The sequence below is a fragment of the Oreochromis niloticus genome, linkage group LG20, assembly GCF_001858045.2.
Source record: "Oreochromis niloticus isolate F11D_XX linkage group LG20, O_niloticus_UMD_NMBU, whole genome shotgun sequence".
Taxonomy (NCBI): Eukaryota; Metazoa; Chordata; class Actinopteri; order Cichliformes; family Cichlidae; genus Oreochromis; species Oreochromis niloticus.
In genome coordinates, this window is record NC_031984.2 from 17,170,063 (window position 1) to 17,180,460 (window position 10,398).

Consider the following 10,398-nt stretch of genomic DNA (forward strand, 5'->3'; position numbering starts at 1 on the left):
TTAGCAAATAAACAGCCATATTGTGTGAGAATGTATTCAAACTGTTTATCAGAAGGAAATAAATTTTTAGGAGACATTAGCTGGCATAATGTTACCTTGTAGCCAGCTACTGTTATTTAGTTGGCTTGTCCTTAGCTGTGTGTGAGATGGGAGAGTTGCATGTCTAATGCACTGACAATAAAAATATACTTAAGGAACCTAAAGTACTCATGTGTACTCAATATATAATACCTCGGAATAACTGAACAATTCTGACACTAGCAAATAGATTTGTGTTACAGTAGATGACAAAAATTATGTTGAATCAACATAATTTAAATCATTAGTAAATACTTTGGATTTACTAGTAAAAATTAAGTTAGGAGAAAAAGAGAAATTATTAGTTCAACACATGCGGAAATTAGAGCAACAAATCACTTGCATAAACTAAAAGCGCATTCAACAATAAAATGACGTCAAGTTTGTGAAAGATGCAGAATGCACTTTCCATTATACTCACATTTTTTTCACCTTTCTGCTTTCTTAATATCTTTATCAATAACACATTACACTGTAAAATGTAATATTGTGTTTAATTAAAAATATTAAATAGGCTGAACTCAATTTTTATCAATTTGTTATTAGAACTCAATTTAAATAAGTTACCAGTACTTTTTATGCAAAAACGCTGATAAACTCCATTTATTTGAGTTGTCTTAACTTAGAAAAACTAAGTAAGCTGGAAGTTTTGCTTCTCAGTGCGGAAGGATGAAAGATGTGTTTTGAAAATGCCACGTGACTACCGTCCTCCTCCCTCGCGGATCAGTCCGCATGTTCACGGTACATTTTTTATGGAATATGTTGAGCAAACCTGGAGAAGCGTCAGCTCAAGATATTATTGTTGTCATTGCTGTGGATCTTTACCTGATCCACTGACTTGGTGAGTAAATGTTTACTCTTATTCAAACTGATTTTGTGGCTTCTCTTAGTTTAGCACCAGGTTTAAAATCTTGCTAGCTAGTTAGTGTTAGCCTAGCGTTGCTGCTGCCGCTGGGCTCATGTTACTTAAAAATTAACACCACAGCCTTAAAAACCTTACATAAAACTATGTGGTGAAATTTTCTGTTGATTGTTTGAAATAAATAAGTGAGATAAGAGCCCAGACAAAATTCTTCGGGAGGTGCAGCCGTTAGGGGTGGGGTAGGTGTGGGATGTGGGGGGTGGATAACAGAGCTCTCCGAAAACGTGGAAGCACTTTTGCAAATATGTGATATTTTGATAAATTAAGTAGATATTTGAGCATTACATAGCTACATTGTCGCCTGAAAATATCTTAAAAGGTTATTTTGTGACCCAGAAAGGGTAGTCTGGGGGAAAGGAGGATGGCATTTGTCGCCGTGGTTGTCGGAGCCTGTGCGTACGTGTAAGCGCGGCAATGGCGGAGGAGCGCCGCTGAAAAACTTATTACTTTTTCTGGGTCACAAAATAAACTTTTAAGATATTTTCAGGCGACAATGTAGCTGTGTAAATTTCAAATATCTGCTCGATTTATCAAGACATCACATATTTGCAAAAATGCTCCGACGTTTTCGGAGACGTCCATTTGTTGTTCATGCTTTGTGGCAGCTTTAGAACATCTGTGGCATCTATTAATGTCAAATCTAGCCTTTATTTAACAACATAAGCAAACTCTATGTTACAATGATTGCACAGCCATTAAGGATCAAATCAGTTTCTGAAAAATGTTGTTTTTTCTCCCTCTGCTTGCTTCTTACTGTCTTTGAGGCTCCGGACCAGCACTCCTGCTGTTGGACAGAAAGACATCAGTAAGTATTTTGGTTTTCCAATATATTAGCAACTGTCAGTGACATTTATATTAATCAGGCTGAACTTTAATCATACTTTAGATCAGCCTGTTTTACTTATTGTTTTATTTGTGCTTTGGTTTGGGGAAGTTGTTTCTTTACTGATCTTTTCCTGTCTTCTATTATTAGACTTGAGATATGACTGCACTATGCTGTTGCTGGTGACTCCAGTTAATTCTACAAGACATGCTGTGTAAGTAAACAAACAACAACAGTTTGGTCTGCATTTCTTGAAAGATCACATCCCCCAAACTTAGTTTAGAGGGTCTACACTGTATATAGTGAAGTCTGCAAGTTTTCTAACAGCAAAATCTGTTTTGTGCCCAAAATCATTTTGCACATCATTAGAATGAAAGTTATTGGCCATGTTTACATAGCCCTTTTTAAAATGATGCTTTCATGACATTATTGTGTGTTGGGTGGTGGTCAGGGCTATCCAGACTGACAATTTGGGACATTGAATGTCACCTCTCCAGTGGGGAGGGAGCCTGAGATCGTCTAAATTGGAGTCTGTTCTATACCAAATGCAGAAAAAAATGTTTTAAGAAAGCAATTAAGTTCATGTTCCAAAAATATGATTGTTTGCTTGCAGGACAAGAGGAGAGATGAGTCCTCCGTCACAGATGGTGTGGTCAGTGAAGATGGTCGCCTGCAGGTTCAAGCTCATTGCATCTCCAACCCACATCCACTGCCACTGTACTTAAGGGAAGTTAAAGACTTTCTTCTGCACCTACATTTGGATCACCTCGATCCATGACAGTCATTCAGGCAGTAATGCCTGGACTGGAAACAAGCCATCCTTAAAATAATACAACATTCCAGCTCATGTGTTAAAATGGAAAACAAATGTGTTGTTTAAATTAGAGACTGCACTTGTGACAGAACAATAAATATTTTATTTTGATTATATAAGTAATGTAAGTACAAAACAAACTGTGGTAGGCCTAAACTTATTTTCAGAATAATTAAATCTGAGACTTTGTTTCATTGTAAGATTATAACAGTGATGGCAATATAATTGTTTGTTGTTCAGCAGAACAGTGTCCAGTATGTTGGCTGTTATACTTTGTTGTGTTTGAAAATAAAAGTTGGGCTGATTTTAACATCATTACAAAAATTGTTGTTAATTATTTTTAATCATATTCAGGTTACCACAAATTGTTTTTTCATTTAGTTGAACTTAACATGTTTGTCAGTAGGTAAACAATTAGTATTGTACAGTCAGAAATATCAAGTTATTGTTAATACTGCAGACTTGCAATGTATAAGTTGTCCTAACAGTCATCTTAAGTAAGCTTTACTTAGTTTTTTTGAGGCAACGAGTTTCCATAATTTTTTTGAGTTCTGGGAACTAACACGGCTGTACAGTGTACTCAAAATGAGTAAGTTGCCCTAACTTGGTCATCTTACGTAAACTTGATCCAATTTTTTTGAGTTCTGGGAACAAATGAGCTTGTACAGAGTACTCAAAATAAATAAGTTGTCCTAACATAGTCATTTTTAGCTAAGCTTTACTCAATTTTTTTGAGGCAACGAGTTTCCATAATTTTTTTGAGTTCTGGGAACTAATTAGATTTTACAGTGTATAGACACAGGGCCAATCATTTTCACACAATCATCTGCGATAATTGCAATTTAAAAGCTGACTATCAAGACACATGTTACATATATATATCTGTGTTAGTTACCTTGCCAATAGCAATGAATCCGACTTCAGTTTGCATGAAATGGATGTCCTTGTCACTGATGATGCACACTTCAAGCTGTCCTCTTTATATAAAGGGATGTTTGGTGTTCAGTCTCCACCTCTTTGCTTTCTGTCTTTCTATTTGTCTATGTGTATCTATGGGTGTGGTGCTTACATCACTGCTGCAATACCTGTGCGTATGATTTAGTGAATCTATTTTCAGAAATAGAATATTGCTTTATAATTACAATTATGTATTTGTTGTTGTTATCTACATAGTAATTCCATCAGTCACATTGAACCTTACACACTGGACCATATTTCTACTGCAGCTCAGTGGGACAAACTTAACACTGGCATAAAGAAAAGGCCTGTTTTCACAAGTTGCAGCCAGCGTAGGCTCTGCCACAAAGATGGAAGGTATCTAGTTTTAACTGTAGCCACCAGTTCCTACTTGCTGGTCCTTTATGCCTGGAGCTTCCAATCTCTCATCGTGTACCCATCCTCCCTTTCTAGCCTTCTATGTAACTCTTCTTGGTTAATCTGACCCTTAAAATAAAGGAAAGGTACTTAAAAATGATCATTTTTAATTTTAATTTAACAACTTACTTGAAAGTTGCTTTCAGTTTGTATCTGTATTTTTAACTAGTAATTACTGACAGGAAATGTTTGTCAGTGTAAAGTCTTACTGTATGTTAGCCAAATCTGTATTCAACAGTACAAAATAATCACTGAAAAAAATATTTGTTGGTAGCTGTAATCAGTCTGCCTTTCCTTTTTTCTCTATCAGCCCATTATTTACTTCAGCTTTTTGCAGTTTCTTTCTTCCCGTTTTCTTTACACAATTAAATGGCTATGAAAATATTCTACAGAGCATCATTGAGTTGTGGCTAAGTGGACAACAGAAAAGGAAACTGAAAACATGATGATCAGGAAGACTTGAGTATAAAACAAGAACTACTTGTGGAACAATCATTCAAGGTTCGTTGCGTTGTGTTCATCCTGTGTGTCCAGTTTATCTACTGCTGTTTTTATTTTGGTTCAATGATTAGGTGTGTCCAACGTTGTTCAGTTTTGTTTTACCAAATGTTTGAGCTCATACTATGCGTTTTAAACAAGTCATATGTACACTTAACTTTATGCTTGGACTCACTGGGTATTTATGTATCAACATTTTTATTTTTACATTAGCTTTCTCATATGAGAGTTTCATATTTTGTTTGAGAAACACACTTCACAGCACCAACAAATGATCATTTCTCAGTCATCAGCCTCTCTTGCAGTCTCCAACCAAAAGCAGATCACCCACAGAACTTTCTCCTAGAATTTGTGTACTTTAGAGATTGTAACATCATGCTAATTTAACCTCTTAAGTCCCAAAGGTCTTTCTGAAGTTCCTGCTTGAAAACTCTTTGTAAACAATCTTGGTATCAAAATAAAGCTAACACTTGTGAGATTTTATCAGAGGTGGGTAAATACAGCTGATTTTGCTGTGTCAAAGTTACTGAGGCTGGAATATAGAAAAAATATAGGGCCCCTGTTAGCCTCCACTCTGCAGTTGGTGCGTAAGCTCCCCAGGAAGATGATGCCTATTGTCTGCTATTGACAATACATGGAGGCATGCAGAGCCCAACCCCACAACTAATTCTCACAGGTCCATCACTCCTCTGCCGACCAGCAAGAGATTGGTGCCTACTGCTGCGGTGGGTGTGCCCCCAGCTGGAGCACAGCCTCCAGTTTGATCTTTGCGCCAGTCGGCTTGGAGCAAAGGCCCACCTTCAGGCCCTCGGCGGGATGAGAACGTGCGTTTCTGTGACCAGTTGTTTGTCTGTTTTGCTAATCCAGCCAAGGTAGAGCTCTGTCTCACTGGATTATAGAAGCTATCTCACTGGTGTAAAGCACCAAGGGTCTTACTTTGTCCCAGGGGCATAAGAGCTCATTCCACCAGGCCAATGGCAACCTCATGGGCTCTTTTTAAAGGGGTTTCCATAGCTGATATTTGTGCTGCAGCTAGTTGGGCATAACCACACACTTTAGTGCAGTTCTATTGTTTGGACATTACAGCCCCTTCAGTGGCTTATGCTGTCCTTTCTGCTGGGCATACCACACACTAAGGTGCTTGTGGTCTAACTCCAGTTCGGTGGCTGCTCTACAAGGCGTGTAATACTTATGTGTTGCACTGAGTGAAACGACTGAAAGGGAATGAACAGTTATATCTATATCTTCTGTTCCCTGAAGGAAAGGAATGCGGTACAACACAATGTTGCCCCACAGTGCAGCTTGGCTTGGTGAAGAGCAGCTACCAAACTGAGGGATTACTGTGATGACAGGGGTAAATGTGCAGGCAAGCCCGTGCACATCACTGGTCATAAGCCTTAAAATAATGAATAAAGGTTTCTTAAGCCAGCACACGCGGGGGCGTGATATCCCATACTTATTTGTTGTTGTTATGTGCTCAATAAAATCAAGAAATGGTAGCCACTGAGGTGACAGCATCATTACAATGATGCTCCTCTGTTTCTTGAGACCCGATTATTTGTCTCCTCTTCTACAGTTATTGTGAGCAAAACTGGTCACTGCACATGCTTCATAAACCCAGTGCTAAATTTAAGTGTGCACTTCTTTAGTAGGTGTTGTAAGGACATTTCAGTTGATTTATTAGTTAATGAGATCCATTGTGAGGCCACTTCTGCTTTGAAGCAGAAATAATGTTTGTCAGGGAACCCCTACCTTTGAAAGTGGGAAATCATTGCAAGGACAGAATAGTAACCACTAGATTAGTTTGCCTTAACCCAGTATAGCCTAATTTTAAAAAAGGACATTCAGTGAAAAAAAACAGAAGACTTACCCCTCACTTTTTGGGAGCTTGTAGACAAAGCTTGTAGATAAACATCTTGAGGATGGACAGTTCAGGTACAAAGTAGTTTAAATTGTAGGATGAAGTGGCTCAGTGGCTCAGCTGGCTGGAGTGTTTACACACATCTTCAACCTTTCCCTCTCTCTGTCTGTAGTCCCAGCCTGCTTCAAAATGGCCACCATCGTCCCTGTACCCAAATCCTCCACCATTTCCTCATTGAACGACTGGCGACCTGTAGCCCTGACCCCCATTGTGAGCAAATGCTTCGAGAAGCTGGTCAGGGACTTCATCTGCTCTGCACTACCCGACTCACTGGACCCTCTACAGTTCGCATACCGCCACAACAGGTCCACTGATGATGCCATAGCCCTGACACTCCATGCTGCCCTGTCACACCTGGAGAAGAGAGACACGTATGTGAGAATGCTGTTTGTAGATTACAGCTCAGCATTCAACACCATCATTCCCTCGAAGCTGGACAGGAAACTGCAGGATCTAGGACTGAGCAGCTCCCTCTGCAGCTGGATCCTTAACTTCCTGTCTGACAGACGCCAAGTGGTCAGACTGGGCAGCACCACCTCATCCCCCATCACACTGAACACTGGTGCTCCACAGGGGTGTGTACTGAGCCCTCTCCTGTACTCACTCTACACCTACGACTGCACGGCCACTAACAACTCCAACATCATTGTGAAGTTTGCGGACGACACTACAGTGGTGGGTCTTATCACCAACGGTGATGAGACGGCCTACAGGGAGGAGGTCAGCGCCCTGACCCACTGGTGTCAAGACAACCATCTCACCCTCAACGTCGCAAAGACAAAGGAGTTGATAGTGGACTTCCGGAGGTGCAGAGGAGTACACACCCCCATCACCATCAACGGCGCCGCTGTGGAGAGAGTGAGCAGCTTCCGCTTCCTTGGTGTACATCTGGCTGAGGATCTTACGTGGTCAGTACACATAGACAAAACAGTGAAGAAGGCGCAGCAGCGCCTCTTCTTTCTCAGGAGACTGAAAAGATTCGGCATGAGCCCCCGCATCCTCAGGACCTTCTATCGCTGTGCCATTGAGAGCATCCTCACTGGATGCATCACCACCTGGTATGGCAACAGCACCGCCTACAACCGCAAAGCTCTCCAGAGAGTAGTGCGGTGTGCTGAACGGATAATTGGAGGTGAGCTTCCCTCCCTCCAAGACATCTACAGGAAGCGGTGCCTGAGGAAAGCGGGGAGGATCATCAAGGACTCCAGTCACCCCAGCCATAAACTCTTCAGACTACTTCCATCAGGAAGGAGGTTCTGCAGCATCCGGTCCCGTACCAGCAGACTGAGAGACAGCTTTTTCCACCAGGCCATCAGACTGCTGAACACGTCATAGACACCTCACCTTCACTACTGGAACTTCAACATTATGCACTCCATACTGTACATTAATGCCACTGTTTTGCACATGTCCGACTACCAACCTCTGTACATTTTATATATCTTATTTTATTGTTTACTTTATTTCATTTGTAAAACATGTATATACACACTATATACACACACACACACACATGTAGAAAAACATATTTAGTACACACGTTCAGTAATGTATATACCTTTATATATTGTACACATATTTATTACTTTTTAGATTAGCCATTTTTATATTTTGCTTGTTTTACGTTATTGTATTTTTGCACAACTCTGTTGCTTGAGAAGCTCGCACACAAGAATTTCACTCACATGTACTGTACCAGTGTACCTGCACATGTGACGTGACAATAAAAGTGATTTGATTTGATTTGATTTGAAGTTACAAATGTTTCAAAACTATTTTTGTCACGATCTGAGGGGACAGACCGTGCGGTGGTGTGTGTGGTGGACCCAGGTGCGAACACAAGTGAGCAGACCGGAGCAAACTTAAACTGAAAGCGAGCCTTTATTGTGGCTGATGACAGGTCTCACAACAAAGCAGAAACAGCGTGACTAAACTGAACCTAAACTAAACTGGGAAACAGATACTGATAACCTAAGGAGACTCAGAAAACCATGGCGGTGATTGTACAGACTGGCTGCGAGAACATGGAGGGTGGGAACACAGACGACGCGACACTGAACACAGCAAGACTGGGGACTAAATACACACATGAGGCGATCAGGGGAAGTGGAGACACATGAGAACACAGCTGACTATAGAATGGAACATAATGACAATACAGGGGAGAGTAACACTAACTACAATGAACAAAGAACACCAGACTCTTCCAAAATAAAACAGGAAACACGCAGACATAGACATGGAAATGAAACATGGCATGAACTTAACATAACTGCATAGACATGAAACATGACACGTAGACGCAGAACCAGGGAGACTGAGTACAGGGGAAGATGGCAGAAATAACTACAAGAACTTGACAACATAAGACACACAGACATAACACACATGAAGGGCAAGAGAGACTAAACACAAGGGTAATATAATTACAAATGAGCTGGAATAACTTAATGAACCTAAACAAACAATAAACATCCAAATAAACTAAAACTCAAAACACTGGGTCGCATGACCCAGGACCATGACAATTTTGTTTTGAAAATGGAGCAAGTGCAGTGCAGACCCATTTGAACTGAAAGGTATTTACACATGTGCTTGGACAGTCAATTCAACTGAAGGTATATGTTAGTTTTGTATTGCTGACTGTCATTTATGATTAGAAATATTTAGCCATATATGCTTAGAGGTGTATAATCGATTGTGTAGTGATAGGATGTTAATCCTTAGTTGTCTGCAAAGACTTTGTTTGCATTCCAGAGAGTTCTGGCATTCACACCCACGTCCTGGGAGCATGGGAGAGGTTGTACCTTCTCTTATTGTTTTGTGGTAGGATAAACATATCTATATCTGTTTTAGTCTAAGTGCATTTTGTTTAGATGAACTGCTGGACTTCCAGACCAGCAGGTTTAGGGAAGTCGTTTATGGGGTCACACACTGACCCCCCCCCCACACACACACACGCATACTTACACACACACAGACAGTACTCTTTCTTCACGTGTATACCTATGTAAGACGTCATATGTTAATGAACCTATGTATATTCATGTGACCTCAATAAAAGATCAGTGTTACGGGGGAGCAGACGACTCAAAATAGGTTTGGAAAAGTAATAAAAGGCCTTAATTTTTCTGGCCTAAATATATCAAAAATGCATCAGTGCACATTGGCTGGCTTACAAATCCAGTTGCCTTTATCATATTTCTACAGGCCTAGTACGAACATAATAAACAATCTTAAGAAAAGGCTTTTTGTACTTTTAAGTTTATTTTCCTCTAGTCTCAGCCTGCTCAGCTACTAGCCTCCCTCTTTCAGTATTCTGTAACCTTTTCTTAGCCTTTGAAAAAAACAAAAAAACAATAGACAAAACAATACTCTCCTGGTCCAACAGAGTAGACTTGCTCTCGGAATGCTTTCACTCTACAGGTAAAACCAATCCCGAAATAATCCTCAGCTGTGGGATCACTCTCAGGGCTTTTTGTCGATTCAGGGTCTGTTGACTTAAAGGTACTTTTCATAAAAACTGTCCTATTGCTGTAGCATCAGCAAGAATTTTAAGTCAGGCTCCTCACTTAATTTCCTTTCGCTGCTCAGCTCTCACACAGTGGCACACAGTGGCTCAGCTATGCTCAGATCCCTCCATATTGTGGCATATTATTATTTCGCCTTTCGCGCTCTTCAAACACAACTAAATGCAACCCGTTAGATTGAGCAGTAAACCATGTCAGTAAGTTACAGAAATGTCAGCGACTTTGTCTGTCATAAAGTTTGCGTTCATAGAAAACAAAGAGTTTTCGGTAAATGCAAAAAAGAAGCATTCGACAAAATGCAGATTTTGCAAAGTCTCGTTGACTGAGACAGCCGGGACTACCTCAACCTTCACCAGGCACCTGGAGCGCAAACACCCTCAAAGGTAAGCTAGCCAGTAGCCATCTTTCCATCTTCAAACTCTTCTACCTACCTTTCCA